Source organism: Canis aureus, chromosome 2 (assembly GCF_053574225.1).
Source record: "Canis aureus isolate CA01 chromosome 2, VMU_Caureus_v.1.0, whole genome shotgun sequence".
Taxonomy (NCBI): Eukaryota; Metazoa; Chordata; class Mammalia; order Carnivora; family Canidae; genus Canis; species Canis aureus.
The window spans coordinates 53,254,260-53,274,313 of NC_135612.1; the positions used below are offsets into that span (position 1 = coordinate 53,254,260).

Genomic DNA, 20,054 nt, shown 5'->3' on the forward strand with positions numbered 1-20,054 from the left:
GCGGGCGTGGGGGGCGCCTGATGTCTCCTTTCTGTTTTACAGCGTCTCCCCCGCAGTCGCCTCCCTCCTCGGCGCCCTCTTCTCGGGCACGAACTCACCCTGGCACCCGTTCGTAGGAGGGCGCGCGGTTGGAAAGGTGAGTGGCCAGAGCCGGGGCGTGGGAGGAGGAGCTGCCCGCTGCCGGCTGCCCGCTGCCCGGGGGCGCCAAGAGCGGGCGTGGGGGCCGGCAGCCCGGAGGCTGGGAGACGCCGCGATTAGGTCGGCGGAGCGCGCGCGTCTTTACCCGGGTCACCGGGAAGGCAGCCCCACTGCTTCCCGGGCGGGAGCCGGTGCCGTCCTCCCCGGGTCCCTCCGCGACACGCCCACGCCGGGGACTGGCGTTGACCACACACGTCCACGGGCACGCTGTGCTCTGCGGTCCAGGCCGGCGGAGCGCGGGCGCGGGGCGGCCTCCCGGACCCCGGGGCTCTCCCCGTCGGTGTCCGCGGGAACCCGAGCCCGGCGCCCGGCGCCCGGGGTGGCGCGGAGGCCTCTCGCGGCTGCGGGGAGCCCGGGGCGCCGGGACGCCGCCTGGGCCCCGCAGCCTTCGGGACCCGCGGGGCCGCCGGCCACGGAGCGCGGGCGCGGGCGCGGGGGGCGCGCAGCCCGGACCCCGGACCCCGGACCGCGGACCGCGGGCCCGGCGGGGAGGCGGGGAGGCGGGCAGGGCGCCGCGGGGCCGGGAGGCCATTTTGAGAGCGAGGAGCGGCCGCAAGATGGCTGCGTGGGCACGAGGTAGGTCGCGGCGCGGCCCACGGAAGCGGAACGCGCGTGGAGCGCGCCCTCCCGCCGGTCCCCGCCGCTGCGCTCGGGCGCCCCTACGGCGGCGGGCCGGACCCTCCGTCGCGGCTGGCGGTGCGCCCCGGGCCGCTGCGTGCGCTCCCGCCGGAGCCACCGGGAGGGACGCGCGCGGTCCGAGCCCTCCGCGGCCGGCCCGGGGTCGGGCAGGGGCGGAGCCGTGGCGCGGGGTCGCAGTCCCCAGCCGCGCGCGCTTCGCGCTCTTCCATTCTTTCCGCGGAATGTCGGGCGCACGGCGGACGCTCGCTCTCGCCCCGACACCGCGAGGCCCGGTGGCGAGCAGAGCCGGGCCGCCCTGCCCCAGCTCGCGGACGGCGTCTGCAGCGCTCGGGCCGAGGACGCCCCCGCCTCCCGCCCCAGGCCGGCCAGCACCCTCCCTGGCGGGGCTGCGGCGACGGGGGTAGCACCTCGGAGCTCCAAGCTCGGAGCTCGGGCCCCACCGGGCCGCGACCCAAGGTCAGAGCAGTCAGTGGCTCAGCAGCGGACCCCTTCCCACCGGGTGAATTATTTAAGCGGATTTGCTGGGTTTTTTTGGTAACTGCCCCAGTTGATCCACCGCTATCCTAAGGCAGGCCCCACGCATACGCATTTGGGCAGGGTGACTAAGAAACCCCGGTTCTGTTCGTCTGTGTCTATGGAGTCTCGCTTCGTGCCTTGCCGGGTACTGAGGCACTTCACAAGTATTTAGGCCTCCCAGCGATAGGTAGGGTGGTGGTGATTCCCTCTTTGTGACGTTGGCTGTAGCTAGGATGTGGTGGGGTCAGGGCTGTCTGCCCCAAAGCCTAAGTTCTTAAGCACAGGCTCTGCCCATGCATATGTACACACAAACACAAATTCATCACTACTGTGATCTCATCCAAGACTATCCTGAATCCAAGCCCCTGCCATCTCCACATAGCCCCACCTCACATATGAGAGCTCTCCTGTCATACCCCGCTTCCCCCCAATCTCCTGGCCTAAAATAAATGTTGTATCTAATATTGTGGTTGTTCTGAGCCTCCTGGCAGCCATGACAAAGAAAACGTGAGGATTTATAACCTTGTTTTTAGAAGAAGAAGAAGAAGAAGAAGAAGAAGAAGAAGAAGACTCACGAGGGTTTTTAGAGATATGAACATTTCTTCCCCTGTAAGATTCATAAAAAAACTTAAGAAGAAGAAAGCTCATGAGGGTTTTTAGAGATATGAACATTTCTTCCCCTGTAAGATTTATAGAAAACTTAAAGCTTGGTTATTATGTAGGTCAACTGCTCGTGTTACAGATGAGGAACCAGGCCCAGAGAAGTTAAGTGATTTTCCCCAAGGTCATAAAGTTGGCTGGAAGAGTAAGAAGTAGGATCCAGTCCAATTGATTCTTAGTCCAATTTCCCATCCTCTTGTGAGCAGGTTTTAGTGGGTTTCTCAACAGTGAGACTGTTTAGTTCTGTTTGGTGACCCCTCCATCCTCTACTATAAACTCTTCGGACCTGAGTGCTGCCCCGTTCCTCTCTTTGCCCTGCAATTCCTGGTGCTGGGCTGTGCTGGGCTCATCATTGGGGATGTCCTCAAATATTTGATAAATGAACATGTGGTTCTCAAAGTCTCCGTCTCTAGTTCTTGGATACGGCAGTGGTGGTGGAAGGAGAGGTTCTAAGGAGGTTTTTGAAAGGACTCAGTTTTTTGAATGTTGCATTTCTGAGCCCATAAATTCCTTAGACCTCTTTCTTTTAGCAAATGGCATGTGCTAGGTACTTCCCCATATTGGTAGTGGTCTGGCTCCTAACTGTCCTATCACATTAGTGGGAAGCAGTTATTTCTCTCTTGAAGGACTGTGCTGTCAAGGAGACCTCCAAGTCCTTTTAGCGGAACTAAGGAGGGTTTCCTGATTACGCTGACACAGTCACCATGAGACCTGGTGAACACATTCTTTTGTCTTGGGGTAGAGAGCCAGCCCTTCTGGGTCAGCCCAGGGTTTAGTTCCTGTGACCTAAGCACAAATAGCAGAATGTAGCTCATCAGATCCCCAGAACTTAATACAGATTGGTAAATTTCCATGGCTTCCAAAATGTAGCCTTTGAACCCTGGTATGATAACTGTAGGTGCTAAATAAATTTAGTGAGCCTCCCACAGACAGATTCTCTGGAAATTTGTACCAGAAAGTTGTCATGCTTAGGCGTGGAGATGGGGTCTCCTTCTTGGTGAGGAGCCCCTATTGGCAGAAACACTGCAGCAAATCCTGACCATCATCTTTGGGCTGGCTCTTGCTAGGCAAAGTGGGGTGGAGAGCTGAGGCCAGTTTGCAGCAAAAGCCCCAGCTGTGGAAGAAAAACAGGGTTCAGCTCCCCAGATTAGTTACTGTCTACAAGGATTAAAGGCCCCAAATAATGGCTGGCCTCTCCCCTCCTCTGTGCCAAGGGAAGACATGTAAATACAGCCACACGCCAGCTTAGGCAGTAGATGTGTATAAATCGAATTTAGCAAATCAGATCATGGTTTAAATGCACTATTTAAAGCAGTCCTGCAGTGAAGCCTTTTACAAAGGGAATAATCATTTTGTGATGCTAATCATCAGCCTCCAATTTATCTCCTTTGTAAGTTCAGATGTTGGTGCACTGGGTGTTCTGAAATTGGGGCGCTCTTGTGTAGGGCTCGGGTGGTAGCTGTCTGCCTTCTTTTTTTGACCTCTCATTTTAAATGGGTGCATGTCCTCATTCCCACTGGGGGCCTCAGGATGCTTGTCACTTAGCCTGATAGTTCTCATCCATCCCATTCATCTTTTTATAATCTGATAGAGCCCACCCTTCAGCTGTTCCTGGCCCCTTTTCTGAGATTTGCACCCTTCCTGGGGGAGATACAGGCCCTGCTGTTCTCAGGGCATTAGAACCAACTTCTTCTCTGATCTGAACCTTCTTTTGTTTCTCTGAGCTTCTAGTACCTCTGGTGCTGCTCATAAAGAAGATCTTAGAGTCCACTAGACACACAGCAGTGCCTGAATTTAGTAGGTGAATGAAATGCAGGCGCCCACTTGCTGAATAGGCACTGTCCAAAATACTCTCCCCATTCACAGCAAAATAACTGAGGCCTGGATGTTAAAGCGACTTTTCCCACAAGTTAAAATCAGGACTCAAAGGAGAACCTGTCTCCTAATTGCTATAAAAGTGTTTTATACACTAAGCTGTAGTGCCTTTCTTTGCAGAGAAAATATAATAAGAGACCATCTGGGTGGGAGAGAAAGAATGAAGGGAAAGAGATGGATCAGAGTGGAATAAAGGAAGTGGGCAGGAAGCTGGGGGGCCGCGAGGAGCCTGACCTTGCTTAGCTCACAGGCCCTGATATAGTGTCTTTGTCAATGCTGCCACTATTGGCGCGTTCCTCGGTAATTATGACTGTGTGTTGGCATGGCGACTCAGAGTAAGAAGACTAGAAGCACAGGGTAAATGCACGACTTGTTCTTGCCTTCTAAAGCAGAGAGGAGCTTTTGTGGGTAGTTCCTCCAGGGAGACGTGGTAGAAAATTCACCAGACCCAGTGCTGGAGCGTGGGTATTTGCAACCCAAAGAGGCTGGGTGGCCCTGATCGAGGGTGGCACACCCCAGAGGGCCTCATCCAGACCTGCCTCCAGTGCAGAGGTCACACAGAACCTCCCTCCTGTTCTCTTCTGTTGGTCTTTGTTCCTGAGCTTGTGATGTCAAGTACACCCATGTCTTCTCTCCTCCACGTTGTCTGTTTTAAACAGGTTTCTGTTGCGGGCTCCCTGAAATAGATTTACTGTAAACTCATCTATCTCGTAGGTGAGTATGAATTGGAAGGCTGAAAGGACAGGCTGACAGGTCCAGCTGTAGGGATGAAGTTTGAGGCATCCCTTCCTACCATGCTGCCCACTCCTTAGAGATCCTTGGGCCACCTCCTCATCTGAAAGTCGGGGAGGTTGCTGGAGTAAAGAGTTGTGCTGTCCAGTGTGCTAACCACTGGATGTTGATCTCATGTTCAGCTCATGAGAGGCGGTCAGTGCAACATGCCAAAATGATAATATTGGGTTAAGTAAAATACAGTAGGAAAATCAATTTTACCTGTTTCTTCTTCCTTTTTTTCTTTTTTTTCTTCTTCCTTTTTAATGTGGCTTCTAAGAAATTTAAAAGGATATATGCTGCTCATATTTTATTGGTCAAGACTAGAAAATTAAGACCTCTTTTAGCCCTAATGTTCAGTAACTAATCCTGATCTATCCCTGGAAGGTCCCTGGCCACAGAGAGCTCTGTGTATAGAAGGCCATGGAAATGCCAGGCCAGAGGCCACTAGAGAGGCTCAGGTCTAAAGAGGCTTTTAGCGGTGTCCAGTATAGCCCCTTAAATGGGGGTTACCCCACAGTCCTTGAAGGTAGAAAGTGTGAATCTTCAGGCAACACTGTTTTTCAGAATCTAGGGTGGGGGAAACAGAGCCAGTGGGTAACCTCAGAAGTCTTTGGGTGGAGGTGTAGCAGTGCCCCATGGAGTTTGTATGGGCACAGATGTAGGTGACAGGAGGGTTGTCCTGGGGGTGGATCACCTCCCCAGGCCCCTATCCCTGTCCTTGCAGTGATTTCATAGTCCCCCAGGTGTGTGGAAACCATAGGGCATGGGAAGAAAGCTGTGTGTCCCAAGTTCATGCCCAAATGCACTCTGAGCAGGTTCCCTTTAGCCCAGAGCTCTCTGTTGCCCCTCCCTGGCTGCCCCTCCTCCCTGAAGCTTGTGCTGCTCTAGGCGAGCTGAAGCTTCTGGGATGCGCCTTGGCTCAGAGCCAGCGTCTTCTTTGAGAGGCCTCCTGCCCTGGCTCCCTGCCAAGCCTTGGGTCTTCAGAGAGATTTTCTGGGGAGGCGCTGGGCTCATCCTGCTGGCAGAGGGCACAGGGGCCTTCTCACCTCAGAGGACTCCTGGCTGTAGGTCCAGCCTCGCTTCCAGCCCCCTTTCCCCTCTTACAGTTTCACTTTCCTGCCCCAGAAACCCTGAACTCCATTAATGGTCTCCCAGCCTCAGTGAGCCTTGAGTTTATGAAAAGACAGCTCCTCACATGAGCCTGGGAGGTGAGAAATGGGCAGCCAGGAAATCCTAATGAGTCATGATAATGGTGAGAGGAACCATTTATTGAGCACTTACACTGTGCCAAGTTCTGTGCTAACGCTCTGCATACTTTATCTTCTTTAAGGCCTGTCTCTTAGGGAGCAGAAAGAGTGGTAAATGAAACTGAGGGCCTGCTCTTCTCTAAGCCCGATGGCATGGGATGATGGCATGGGCTATGCCTCAGGAGCTATAACCCTTGAGTAGGTGGTAGTCTGAGTCCCTGTGGGTCCTCGTTTCCCAAGGAGTCTGCCTGGGCTTTGGGGAACAACATGAGCTGCTTTCGGTGGCTAGAGGGTGGCTCTCTAGTGTCTCCTGCTTTGGGCTGACAGTGAGCCTGGGGAGGAAGGAAGAGGGTAGGGGGTAGGAAGGCTCAGTGCAGGGCCCCGGGGAGCCCTGGTGAGGTACTAGGAGGGATGAGAAGTGTCCAATCCGATCCTGGCTTTCTCCTGTGTGAACTGTAGCCCGCTGTGCCTCAGTTGATAAAATCAGGGGTTGGCCAAAGTCTGCCAGTCCAACCGTGGCACCAGGACATTTTTCGCTCTCAGGGCAAGGTTGAGCCTCTGCTTTCTGGAATGTTACATCCCCCCAAGGGAGCAGAGTCTTCTGGAGGAGGAAGGGATCCACGTCCTCTGTCCAGTCTTACCTGGTCCTTAAGCAGAGGATGCTGGACCTTCTTCCTATCCCCTGAGTTTGGTGATATGGGAGGCGAGAGGTGAGAGATGCCTCCAAGGGCATGCCATTTCTGTGATGAGTGCCAGGGAGAGGGGCGATATAGAGCAGAAGGGCTCGGGTTGGGCCTGCAGCTTCCTTTACTCCATGTTCAGTTGTTGCCAGTCCATGGTTCTATCTTCTGTTACCAGATCACAGGCTTCAAGATCATGGTGGTGGGAAGCAGAGCATGCCGCCCAGGGGGCATCCGGCTTGTCTATCTAGTTCAGACCCTTTTGGACACGTTATTTTGCTTCTCTCTGAGCCAGTTTTCTCATCTATGAAATTGAGGATAGTAATACTGAGCTTGTGGCACTCAAGACATGTCAGTTTGTGTCCTCATCTGCTGCTGTTGTAGAATGGGTGTGTTTGTGCTGCGGGAAGGGGTGGCCTGAGCATGCGTGAGCCAGCAAAGTTGTGCTGTGGTGACCATCTCACTGGTGGGCTGGACATCAGTAGCAAGTGGAGAAGCAGGGAAACCAGCCATTGGAGGGACTGGCTCGGCTCTCTGTTGCTCACTAGAATAAGTCATGGTGTTTACCGACCATGCATAAGCCCCAAGCTCCAGGGCAGAGAGAAGCCCAGGAGAACCCCTGACCCCCAAGAGCAGAAACTAGCCTCATAAGGCACACAATTGAGAGGTGATAACTTGACTCAGAACTTGGGACTTAAGATAGGAGGAATTCATTTGGAGTGGAATTATCAGAGAAGGCTCACCATGCCCAAACCTGTCTCCTAGGCTGAGTGGGGGCAGGAGACTCCCCCACAAAAGTTTGGAGGTGGGAATGGAGCAGCAGGGTAGACTCCTGTGGGACTGGGTCAGAAATCTGGGCACAGAAGAGCAGGTCAGATGGTGGAGACTGAGAATAATAGGGGTGGAGGGCAGTCTAAGGGTTGTTGGTCTTGTCATCATGTGCAAGATTGGTGTAGGAGGACTGCCAGGCTAGCCTGAGCTGAGCAGATATACCTACTCTTGCCTTTCTCACGTCTGATGGCCCTTGGCCTGGACTTCAGCACCTCCAGGACTATGCCACAGAACCATAGGTCAGTTTACAAGGGAGCCATGGAGTTCAGGAATTGGAAATCTTCCCATGCCAGACTATATTTTTTCTATTGTCTTCGTTTATCCATTCAACATTTATTGACCAAACACTATGTGTCGGGCTCTGGGCAATGCCTTGGGGATGTAGAGAAGCAAACCACAGTCCCTTGCTCAGCACTTCAAACTTGTATAATACAGAATTTCACCTATCCATCCAGGATGGGAAGGCCAGGCTGGGGGATAGGGGTGCTGGATTAAGAGGGACTGGAGATCTGACAGTCCTCACCAGTTGGCAGCTTCTGGGCCTCTCTGCCCGTCTCCATGGCTCAAGAGCCTGGGAGAGCAGGGTCAGGGGCCATCTCATGTTTTGCCTATGGTGACCTTAAATTGCCATTTTGCCTAGGTTAGAACTTTAATATTCCAGATTCCATTGGTTCTGTACAGAACTGTGATATCTCAATTGCCTTTTCTTCATTTAAGGAACAACTTTGATCTTCGGAATCAGCATAGCAGTAACCTATTGAGATTTCTGTGTAACATTGGTAAGGAACATCTTAAATGCAATCAAATAATAAATTACATCTGGATGAATTCACATACAGAAGGTTTCTTCTCCTTGGAAGAAATCAGATACTGTTTGGGGCATCCAAGCCAGAATTCTTTCCTGGTTCTGCTCAAACTGGATCCTGAGTGCAGTGGTTGGCAGGTAAGCCTGCATATGGCGATAATGGGTACCCAGCTGCCTCCTCAATACATCTGGAGCTTGGAAGAGTTGTCCATGTAGCCCCTAGGCTGGGCCCGCCCTGCAAATGAATCCACCAGTCCTTAAGCCTGGACTGCAGGTTCTGCTATTCTGCCACTTGCCCCCAGGAGCAGGAAGGCCAAACAGGTTTTATTTTATTATTACTATTGCTTTAGTTGTTTTCTTGTTGAACTCAGTGTGTGTGTGTGTGTGTGTGTGTGTGTGTGTGCTGAAAGATGAAACTCTAGAACTTACATGGTATTTTTGGTTAAAGTACTTGTCAAAGTTGTAGGAGGGACCATCTGCATAGAAAGGTGACTCCAGGTCTTTGAATAGAGTCCCAGGTCCTTGGCCATTAGAAGACTCCATAAAAGTGTCTTTTCTCAGCTGCTGGTGAGCAGGATGAGTGTACATGAAGGCTTTCCTCGATGGGCAAGTAAGAAGCAGGTAGTGAGATTCAGAGCAGTTCTTGACTCTGCTTCCAAAACCTTCGATCTTTCCTCCCCTGGGAACCCAGAGGAGTTCAGAAGAGTGATTTTCTAGGAAGATGCAGTGAGCGACCAAATGGACATCAGATACTGGCAAGGAGTGGTCCTTCCCTATGCTGGGTGGCCTCAGTGGCCTTCTGGCTTCCCATATGTAGCTCTTTTAGAGGTAGTTTAAATGAATGTCTTATGCACAGAGACTGGCCTTGAGTTTAAATTTAGTAGCCAATTGACAGCATATGCTTTTGTGATGAAGCTTCGAGGTTGACCTTTCCTCCAGGACAAAATGTGTAATTAGACTCCCATGCTAGCCTCCAACACTCCTCTAGAGAAGAAATCAGAAGTACAGTTTCCCATTTCCCATTGTGTTCTCCTTTCATGTTCCTTCTGTTCCCCCAGGACGCATTCCAGAATCAGAAGACAGGGAAATGAGAAGCAGGAGCCCTGGTGGAAGAGTCTGAAGGTGGGTCCTGGCCTGACCCAGGCCACAGGCTGTGTGTGTGTGTACACGTGTGCACATGTGCACACAGGCACACAGTTCATTTCGGTTGCTGCTCCAGCTGGGCTCTATACACAAGGCAGTTATGTGGTTGTAGATGGGTGGTCCAAGATTGATTTGGGTCTTGGGTTACTATTGTTTTTTTCTTCTTCAGAAATAAAATAACCCAGTTTGGGAAGGAAATAAAAAATATGGGGAGGAAATTTAAAAAAAAAAAAACCTGATGGTTCTTAGAACCAGCTGCCTATTAGGTTGATCCGAATGAAATTTCTTTTTTATAGATCTAAAACAGTCAAGTATCAGTAATTTTGTATGGCTCAACTCACTACATTTCCATGCCTCTGGGCCAGTGGAAAGGGAGCCACCACTTCTCCTTTATCCTTAGAATCACGTCTAGGGGCGCCTGGGTGGTTCAGTGATTAAGCGTCTGCCTTCAGCTCAGGTTGTGATCCCGGGGTTTTGGGATAGAGTTCCGCATTGGGCTCACCACAGAGAGCCTGCTTCTCCCTCTGCCTGTGTCTCTGCCTCTCTCTGTGATTCTCATGAATAAAAAAAGAAGCAGCAGCACTGGTTTTAAAGGGTCTCTGAGTTGTACCATTTGTGTTCATCTTTACGCACCCCGCTTACAATTATTTTAACTGAAGGAAGGAATCACCCCAACCTGTGGATGCTCCTGTTTGGGAAAAGGATGCCAGCAAGGCTTCGGTGTGCCCCAGCTTTAACACACCAGCTTGAAATGCAGGATAATTAATATGACTCTAAACACCTATGTTTCAGAATTAAAGAAAAAAATTCTTCGGGGCAGTTCAGCCACCCACCCCTGATGAAGAGCTGAGACCGGTTTCAAACTTTTCTGTCTCAAGAGGCCTTGGCTTCCATCTGGATGCCTGGGTTGGTATTTTACTTCCCCTCCCAGGCAGCCAGAGATCCTGGGAGTTGGAGCGAGGGAGGAGGTCGGTAGGAGCTAGCTTGCAGCCTCTCTGTAACCTTTCAGCCACCCTGGTGCTGGGCGAGCAGCGCTGTGGGCTTTTGAGTGAATGCACTCCCGTCCCGCATTCATTACACTATTGTCAGTGTGTGTGTCTGGGGCTGCCTCTGGGTGTGTGTGTTTCTTTTTGTGTCTGCGTGTCAGTGTCAGGCTGTGTGTGTCTGTTTACATCAGCCTGTCTGGGCCACTCAGCGCAACAAGGAGCGGAGGGTTGTTGGTAGGAGGGAGGGCATTTCAAAGCTCCAGATCTGCCCCCTCAGGAATCTCGGGGGGTTTATATAGATGTGTGTGTGTATGTACACACACGTGTGCATGTGTATGTCATGCGTGCATGTGTACGTGCATGTGTGTATGTGGTTTTCTTAATGGTGGTCATGGAAGGGGGCTGCATGTGAGTGTCTGACCAGGTGTGGTATGAGCAGCAGCCAGGCTGGGTGAGCCCCATCTGCCATGAGCTCACAGACTTGCCCGCCTGCCCGCCGTCCGTGGGGAGCCTGTCCCTTCGCAGCTCACCGTCTCCTCTCTAATTTATTAGCTGGGAAGGAGGAGAAAATGAAACGTTGCCTGAAGACAATGGCTGAGACAGCAGGTCCCCACCCCGCACAGCCGCCAGCACCTCTCCCCCCAGCCCTGTCTCCTCTACAGTGAGGATCGGACAGTATGCTGCTCGGTCTGCAGTAAGAGATGAAAAGAACCCCCAAACCAGTCTAAAAAACCGTGTGTGGCCATGGACATGCAGGGGTAGCTGTAGACTGTGGAAGGTGGAGGTCTGAGCCAGACGTTGCTGACTGCTGGCCCCTCAACCACTCGGCGGGGGGGCCCCCCACCTCAGAGTCCCGGGACTTCTCCCCAGCTGCCAGCCAGGCAGGGGGAGGGGAGAGGGGCCCAAGCAGCTGCAGGGGCTGTGTTAGTAAACACTTGCCTGGGTTCCCGTTTTCTTCACCCCCCGCATCCTTCTCCTTTCCCGATGCCCCGTTACACCCCCCACCCCACCCCAGCATCCCCTTTTCTGTGGCCGGCACAATGAACTCATTGTCCTGGGTGTGATTTGAATAAGGGATCGGCGGGCCTGTTCCCAGCATTGTCCAAGGGGCTGGGAAAAACCCCAGCGCAGGCAGGAGGACCAGGCCAGACAGAGACAGATGCCTAAATTAGCAACAAAGCTTTGTGCACGTCCCCCGGACAAGGGCTTGCCTTGTTTGCGTGGACTCAAGGGTGTGGAGCTGGCCGGCTGCTCGCATGTCTCCCCATGTTAATTAGTTTTGCATGCATGTCTGAGAAGGTGCCAGGGGAGATGTGTTTGCCTTTCCCCGGGAGGGGGACCTGTTTGCCACTGTGGGGCTGAGCTAGGCTGGGCCTACCTGGGGAGCTAGGCTCTGAGCCTGGCTGGGAATCCCGGCTTCCTCATCCTGCTTTTCTGTCTCTCGGCCCTTTGGGGGGGCCTGGCCTTGCTCCCCATGCCCCCTCCATTCTTACCCCACAGTGTCTGAAAGTTGGTTAGCCCTGACTACAGGGAACTCACTGGCTTCCGCCCAGACCCAGGCCAGTGCCTGTCCATCTGGCAGTCTGTCTCTCGTGACACAGGGCCCCCCGGGACGGGCAGCAGAAGCGGCCAGTCTGGGCTCTCCTCCGTCCCCAAGCCAGATGGCCAGTCTGCTTATCGCATTACGGCCTCCCTTGGCCCCAGACCCCCGCCGCCCACGTTTGGGCCAGGATCTTATTTGGGATATGGCGGAGAAGCCCTCTTTCAGGCACTGAACAGGAGAGGGGTCTAGTAGACAGGCCATGAGGCATGTCCTTGCCACTGGTCTGTTGTGTGACCTCTGGCACCCCAGTTCTCCCCTATGCCCTGAATCTTGGTGTTCTTATTGGCAAAATAAGTGAGTTGAACTTCAGGAGTCTCTTGGTTCCTTCTAGCTCAGAAGGGCTGTGATGGTGATCATTTCAGAGCTGTGTTGATTTAGCACTTGCTGATTTAGCACAAGAACGGGAACCAGACCGGTGAATTCTGGCCAGGGGCAAAGAAGGGTATAGTGGGAAGGATTTCATTCCTGTTGACACGGGAGTGTGGGCCTCTGTTTTTGGAATGGGTAGGGGATCAGTAGCTGGCACAGTGTCTCCTCCCAGGCCCTCACAGACCCCCTGTTAGCAACCCAAGCCATCCTCCTCCTGCCCCTGCCCAGCAGAAGGAAGCTTGGCAGTGGCAGCAAAGAAGAAGCTGGAGCAAGAGCAGTGGCTGGCCAGGACGCTGGGTGTGTCCTGGTCGCCCCCTGCAGGCCCTGGCATGGGGGACAGGGCTGAGAAAGGGCTGGATGCCTGCTGAACTGTGCCTTCAGACAACTCTGGATCCTGCCTTCAGAATCTCCACCTCCCCACAGCTCCTCACAGTAACACTGTGGGATAGAGGGGACCTGGGGTATGCCCCTCTTGTCCTGGTACAGGGGTCTCAGGATCCAGTGACCAGGGGTTCTGGCTCTCAGGCCCTCCCTGGCCTTTCCCCCGCCCGGCCCTCTCAACACTGCTTATGGGTGATTGAAAGTGCAAGCCTGGGGTGCTCACTGTCTAAAAAGCCCTGTGCCAAAACCCCCCAGTTCCTTCTTCTTTTTTTTTTTTTTAAGATTTTATTTATTCATGAGAGACACAGGCAGGGGGAGAAGCAGGCTCCATGCAGGGAGCCTGACATGGGACTCGATCCCTGGTCTCCAGCCGGGATCAGGACCTGGACTGAAGGTGGCGCTAAACCGCTGAGCCACCCGGGCTGCCCCCCTCCAGGTCCTTCTTGTGAGGTCTTTATCGTGGATGGATCCATCCCATCTCCTTTTTTTTATTTTTTTTAAATTTTTATTTATTTATTTTTCCCCATCTCATTTCTTTCAGATCTGGTGAAAGCCATAGTACAGGAGGGAACTTCTGTGTTTGTGATTTAAATGACTTGGGATGACTCTGGTTCAGGAAATGGGGAAAAAACTTTCAATGTCCAGATTCCTTCTCTAGTCCTTTGCCAGCCTCCCCAACCTCTGGCCATCCCTCTTGCCCCCTCCTCAGGTGTGTGGGATGCTCTGGAGTCTGGCAGCCAGGGTCCCAAAGGGAGCCTCTGGGATTACCCCAGGTGGCACGCGTGCAGGCAGGGAGGCCCTGGGCCTGCCTTCCAGAGCTCACCTTCCTTCCTTCATGGGAAGCTCCCACCCATCCCCACCGCCCGGTCCACTCACTGCTGTTCCTTCTACCTCTCTTGTCCTACTCTTCTCCCTGTCTCCAGAGTGGCTCCAAACTCCAGCGGGGCATCTCTGGAGTGGGGGCAGGGGATGCAGGAGCTCAGTGAGGAAGAGTACAGAGATTAAAGCTCGTGGCAGGAACAGAGAATAGAGCCCACAGTAGGAGTGGGGGAGGGAGAGAGGGCAGGCAGGGCCTTGGGAGGCTGCCTGCTGCCCTCCCAGCCCCTCCCCTCCTGGTTTTAGCTGCCTCAGCTGTAGCCCTGAGCTCCTTAATCTGGTGATCAGCGTGGTGGTGGGGGGCGGGCTGGCAGAGGCTTTAGGAGGTGACAGGGGATCTTGGGAGTCGCACTCCACTAACCGAGCGTCACGCAAAGCCAGGGAATCACATTCCAGGCGCGGCTCCCCATCCTGAGGCTGGTCCCAGCAGGAGTGGTGCCCAATAGATGGCCTGGGCATACGCCCTGCAGGAGGCCAGTGTCACCTTTGTTCCTTAGGAGGAAGATTGCCAGGACTGAGGCTCTCTGGCTGTGCCTGCGTGGGGTGGGTTTTATTGTTTGGTAGCTGTCCCCTCCCTTACCCCAGCCTCCACGTCCTCTGGCTTCCTTTTCCAGGTAGAAACAGACATCTGTGAGGGTAGAGATTCCTTCCCCACAAACAACCAGTCGGGGCTGGTCAGAAGATAGGCATTTGTTCTGAAACTAATCAAATATGCCGGGCAGTATGCCTCCCCTGCTCACCAGCTTAGACTGAGCAGCCCTGAGAACCCTGGGGAGGTAGGAAATTGAGGCAGGGATGCTGAGCACAAACCCACCTGGTTTGGAGGCTCCTGGCACACCAGGCCAGGGTGGCCCCAGCCTGACTTTAGCCAGAGAGGGAGGGGGGACAGATGAGGAAATGCCATAATTGGAGCTCCGCTTCAGGCATCACCGTGCAGCAACTCCCCACTGACTCTTGGAGTTTCTCATCCCTTGTCTGTAAAATGGGAGGAATCATCCCTAGCTATGAGTTGTGAGGAGTGTTAAATACATGGGAAACACTAAATAGGGTTCATTTTCCTTCCCTCTTTCACCCTTAGGTATGGGGCAGGCATGAACGCTTCTCAAGGTCAGGTAATACGGCTGGGTTGTGGGATGAGGACAGTGATGATACCCAGAATATTTTACCATGGGCGCCAGCCAGTCGGAATGACAGCTGGCCCAAATCGCCAGCCCAGGGAGGAGGGCACAGCTGGCCTGGAGTAAGTGCATTTGTCTTTGTGTCTTTCTCTCTGCCCCATCACGTGTGTGTTCATCAGCAAGCATGCAGACTTCCCTCGAGGGCAGTTCCTGACAAGGTTGTAGGATGGGGGATCCTGGGGTCTCCTTTGCATTCGGAGCAAGTTAGGTGTGCCTGGCATGGGGACACCATGCCCCACCTGGCAGAGGCCCCAGCAACAAAGGGGAGTGAGCTGAGGTCCTTCCCAGCTGCAGGCCCTGCCCTGGTTGTCAGCTCTTCACCAGGCTCTGGGGGAACCAGCTTGTGGTGGCTCTCACCCTCCTTACATCCCTTGAAGCTGCTGCTCCTTCCTGTCTCTCCCTCTCAGAAGCATCATGGGTCAGGATTAGGGCCTGTCTGCATCCTGATCCACTTGCCCACACCTGTTTCATCATTAGCCAGGGAGGTTCATGGCTGCTGCCATCTGGCTGTGGAGTGCTGGGAATGTGGTGGTGGTGATAGTGCTGCAGAGCAGTGTTCTCTCATTCATGAAGGCTTCTGGCCTCAAGGCTTCCTGAAGCCACCCCTGACCTATGGTGTGCTGTGCCAACAGTAGCTCCTTTTACCTGGTCCTTCTTTTTGCCTTATAGAGTGAAATCCTTGCCCAAAGTGACCCAAGGTGGCCTGGTAGAGTAACGAGGGCATAGGAAGACACAGCCATACTCACCTGGAAGTCAGAGACTTGGCCTCCAGCCCATCTTCCTGGTGAATAGCCTTCGGTGAGCCAGCTCCCGTTCTGCACCAGGAAAAGGAGCATTGGATAGAATGGCTTCAAAGGTGCCTTGCCTTTTAGCTGTGACATTTTTAAATTTTATTTTATTTATTTGAGAGAGAGTGAGAGCAAGAGAGATCACAAAGAGGGAGAAGCAGATTCTCCACCTAGCAAGGAACCTGACGTGAGGCTTGAACCCGGGACTCTGAGATTGCAACCTGAGCCCAAGGCACATGCTTAACCCACTGAGCCACCCAGGCACCCCTAGCTGTGATGGTTTATAATCTGGAAGTTCTTCCTGCCTTTTTTCTCCTGTTACTCACCAGTGGCCCATACTCCCAGCCCCCTTGTTCACAGGAAGCCCACCCCATTTGGTTCCCTTCGAGTTGCCCTGAGATGCAGGGACATACCTTCAACCCAGAGGCTACAGAAATGAAAACCCAGCTCAGTGTGGGCAAGCGACATGAAGCTGGGAGTGACCTGCCCTGGAGCAAGACTTGGGCCTGAGAGTGCATCTTAGCTGAGATTGCTCCCAGCCTCTGATCTGGAGCCTTCTCTTCTGTTTCTCTTTTCTCTGACAAGTGTTTGCCCTGATGGTTCTGTTTGCCACTGGCTGGCCCTCAGGGTGGCTTTGCAGTGTTCTCCTTGGGGCTTGCCCCATCCTACTTCCCTTTGCCAAGGCCTTTAGACTCGGAAGCTCTAAGCCCCCAGAAGCTGTGCATGAGGGAAGAGCTGCTTCTCCGTGGCCCACCCTTCTCCCTGGCACCCCCCCAGGCAGGTGGCTCTGCCATGATGTGGGCCATGGAGTCAGGTGAATGTGGGCCCAAGGCCTTTTATGGCCAGTGTGACCTTGGGCCAGCCCTTTACCTCACTGAGCCTGTTTCCTTATTTTTAAAATGAGAACAACCACACCTTTTTCATCAAGTTGCAGTGAGGCCTAGAAAGAATACAAGTAAAACACCTTGAAATTATATGGTCACTCTTTTACCACCTAGTAGCAGCTGGAGCCAGGAGTTCCAGAGGCCATAGACAGAAACCCTTGTCCTTCTTGACCTCTTGCCTTGGAGTTTCAGGCCTGCTGTGCTGGAGAGGTTCTGGAAAAACCTTGGGGGAGTTCCTCCCCCCATCCCCAGGGAGCAGAAATACCTACTTTCAGCCCTAATAATACCTGAATGAGATTTATAGGACACCTTCCTCCCCAGAGGGTAAAGCTCCTTCTCACATATTATTCTCTTATCTTTAGATTGTCCTGTGAAGTGTGATGGGACAACCTCTTTTCAGCTTCTCTGAAGATGGAGACCGAGAGGAATGGTGGGTCTTGCCAAGGTCACAGGACTGGAATTCACAGCCACGCCACTCCAGGACCCTGGAGGTCATCAGCAGGGGAAAGGGGAAAAGCCAAGCAGAAAGGGAAGATGTCATCTGAAGCCAGCGTCTTGAGGCTGCGACAGTCGGGCCCGGATAGAGGAGGCGGCTATGGGCAGAGGTGCAAGCTCCGCTTCCATCCCTGCCCATCTGGGACTTGGCAAAGGACCTGGGAAGACATGCCCCGACCACCATGCGGGGGGGGGGGGGAGGGGGGGCTTGGCCTTTGGCCTGTGGGCTACCATTTCTGCCCTTGTCACACTGTGTGCCTCTTCCAGGTTTGAGGTACTCTGACCAGGCTTCCAGCAAACTGGAGCTCTCAGTCATCTGTATTTCTGACCCAGAGGAGTGAGGGCAGCACACTGGGAGGTTGCTAAAGCAAGGGGCTCCAGCCTTCTAGGAGTTAACGACTCCCTCTCCCCAGCTGTCCTCCACTTGGTGCTCCTCTTCCTCCCTCCTCCTGCTCACAGCAGGCAGGGCCTGGACCTGGGAGCCATGCCGCTGTGCTGTTGCCACGGGAGCCGGGAGGCAGATCTGAGCTATGCAGGGAAAAGACCCAGCCTGTCAAAGTGTCTGAGATGAACCGCCGCCGTCCCCGTGCAGCTGGGCTCAGACGTGTCTCGGCTCTTGTTCTGTGCCTGAGAATGGCGAAGCCCAGTGAGGTTCAAGGGCAAACTCACTATTCATTAGTCAGGGGTTCTTGACGTCCCGTCTCTCCCAGGGATGGGATTCCCCCCCCTTCCTCTTTCTCTCCCTTCTGTGACACATTCCTGGGTTCCTTTGGTGAGGACTGCACCCTCCTCTGGCTACTGCCCAGCCCCTTCTCCATGGCCCCTAAATAAACTACCCCCAAGGAGACCAGGCAGGGCAGAGACAATGGCCACAGGAAACCATTCAGGCAGGACTCTAGCCATGCTGGCCTGCCCTCTGCTCCCAGCACCCTTGTGAGCCCCACTTTCCTCTGACTCAGGGTACCCCGGGCCACCAGCATGCACGATCCTAGACAGGAGGAAGCCCCTGGTCACTGCCCTTGGGACAACAGACCCATTCTCAGAGGCTCCTGAGTCGCCTCCATAGCCTGGATCTCACACAGCTGGATAGTTTGGTGCCTTTCTCTACCATCACCGGTCTGTTTTAAGACACTCTTAAACACTGTGGTTGGAGAATGTAAATTGTACAGTATTTTCTGTAAGGTGGTGGGTATTAGGATGGAAAAGACATATACTTAGTCACAAGCAAATTGCACGGCTAGGAATTTATTCTCTGGTCATATATGTAAAAATGTCCAAAGAATTATGTCCAAGGATGTTTATCAGAACATTTTGTTTTTAAGAATGTAAGAACATGTAAATGAACCCATGGTCCATTCATACGGTGGAATATTATGCAGCTGCAAAAATCACTGTGGTAGATCTCTCTATAAGCTGATATGGAAGGTTGACCAATATATATTGTTGCACGAGGAGAATAAATTGCAGAACTGGCAATAGAGTATGATCTTATTTATGTGTATTTGGAAGTCATTCCTAAGTATGCTTATATATGAAGAGTTTCTGGAAATAAGTATTGGCAGGCTGTCTCTGGGCAGTGGGATGGATGGATGCCTTCTTCTGTACTGTTACATGTTCTTTTCATGCTCATGGAATACTTACTGAAAAATTTAAAGACGCTATTCATTATAATAGGCTTAACTTCTATTAACCAAATTAGGGTAAGAGCTTCAAGAGGATAGTGGTGATGTTGCAGTTAAAAACATCCCAGAAACTCTGCCATTGGCCATTTTCAGGCCTAAGAACCACATAGCATTATCGTCGTGGTTACTATGGTTAATTAAAAGCCTACTAAGTGTCAGGCTTAGTATCTCTGGGTCTTGCCTCAGTGGTTATCATTATTCCAATTTCACCATGTGGAAGAGTAGTTGATTCGTTTGTCTGAGCTCCTCAGCACGGAGGGGGTAAAGGTGGAGGGTTTCCCTGTTTCACTGCCAGTAAATCATGCCCCTCTACCTTCCAAGAGCTGCCTTTTTGGGAAAGGACCTTGGAAGCCCCAGCCTAGCCACCTTCCTCCACACCCCAACCAATCCAGTCATGGGGCTGGGCTGGGGCCCAGGGTTGGGGAAGAGGTGCCCCCATCCACTGCCATGGCTGCCCAGTGAGGTATCATTGTGCTAGAGGATTGGTTGGGCTTGGGCCTGTCAGGGGGAATGGATAGAGTTGTGAAAGGCCCAATTTGCATAAGCAGCATGTTTCATGAGAGAGACCACCATGCTTAATGCAGGTGCCCACTGCCAATTGCCTCCTCTATCTGCTTTGCCCCTGCTCCCCCTCAAAGTAAATAGACCAGGAAGTGTCTCTGAGGAGGCACCTCAGGATGTAGTAACAGCAATGCATGGGGTGGGATATACCCACTGGAGGGTTACCCCAGGAGCTCTCCAGGGGGCCAGCCCCCACCCCAACCCACCATGGCCTGAGAAGGCCAGGGAAAAGAAGCACCCTGACCCAGACTGAGCAGCTGTGGTCCCTGGGGCATGGGTGGTAACAGTGGTCACCCCAAATCAGCTGTGGGACCAGCAGAGAGGAAGAAAGAAGCATTAAGAATGACCATATGTGGGATCCCTGGGTGGCGCAGCGGTTTGGTGCCTGCCTTTGGCCCAGGGCGCGATCCTGGAGACCCGGGATCGAATCCCACATCGGGCTCCCGGTGCATGGAGCCTGCTTCTCCCTCTATCTATGTCTCTGCCTCTCTCTCTCTCTCTCTCTCTGTGACTATCATAAAAAAAAAAAAAAAAAAATACATCTCTAAAAAAAAAAAAAAAAAAGGAATGACCATATGAAAAAAAAAAAAAAAGAATGACCATATGAGGACTGGTGATTACTCATAACTCTGTGGGCTGCAAGTATTCATGGCACATTCATTTCATGGCTGAGGATGATGAGGTACAGAAAAGCTAAGTTATAGGTCCCAAACCACACACATAGTTAGTGCCATAACTGAGGTTCAGAACCAAGTCTCTTTAAAACAAAACAAAACAAAACAAAAAAAAACAACCAAGTCTCTTTGACTCTAAAGTCTGTACTCCTAATCCCAAAGTGATCCTGTTTGGCCTGGCCACTTAAATGAGTTCCCCAAAACTAAAA

General features: G+C 52.9%; 1 long non-coding RNA gene across 15 annotated transcripts in view; it reads left to right on the top strand.

Moving 5' to 3' along the window:
* Positions 1-18,404, top strand: part of LOC144297837 (uncharacterized) — a 34,638-nt gene extending 16,234 nt beyond the window's left edge. For 3 of the 15 annotated variants that reach the window (XR_013364702.1, XR_013364704.1, XR_013364703.1), the window contains exons 2-8: positions 43-136; positions 8,138-8,199; positions 9,284-9,347; positions 14,662-14,823; positions 15,431-15,617; positions 16,796-17,038; positions 17,196-18,404. This is a non-coding gene — a long non-coding RNA (uncharacterized LOC144297837). The other 12 variants (XR_013364743.1, XR_013364705.1, XR_013364716.1 and 9 more) reach the window with 12 other exon arrangements.
* Positions 18,405-20,054: the final 1,650 nt, after the last annotated feature.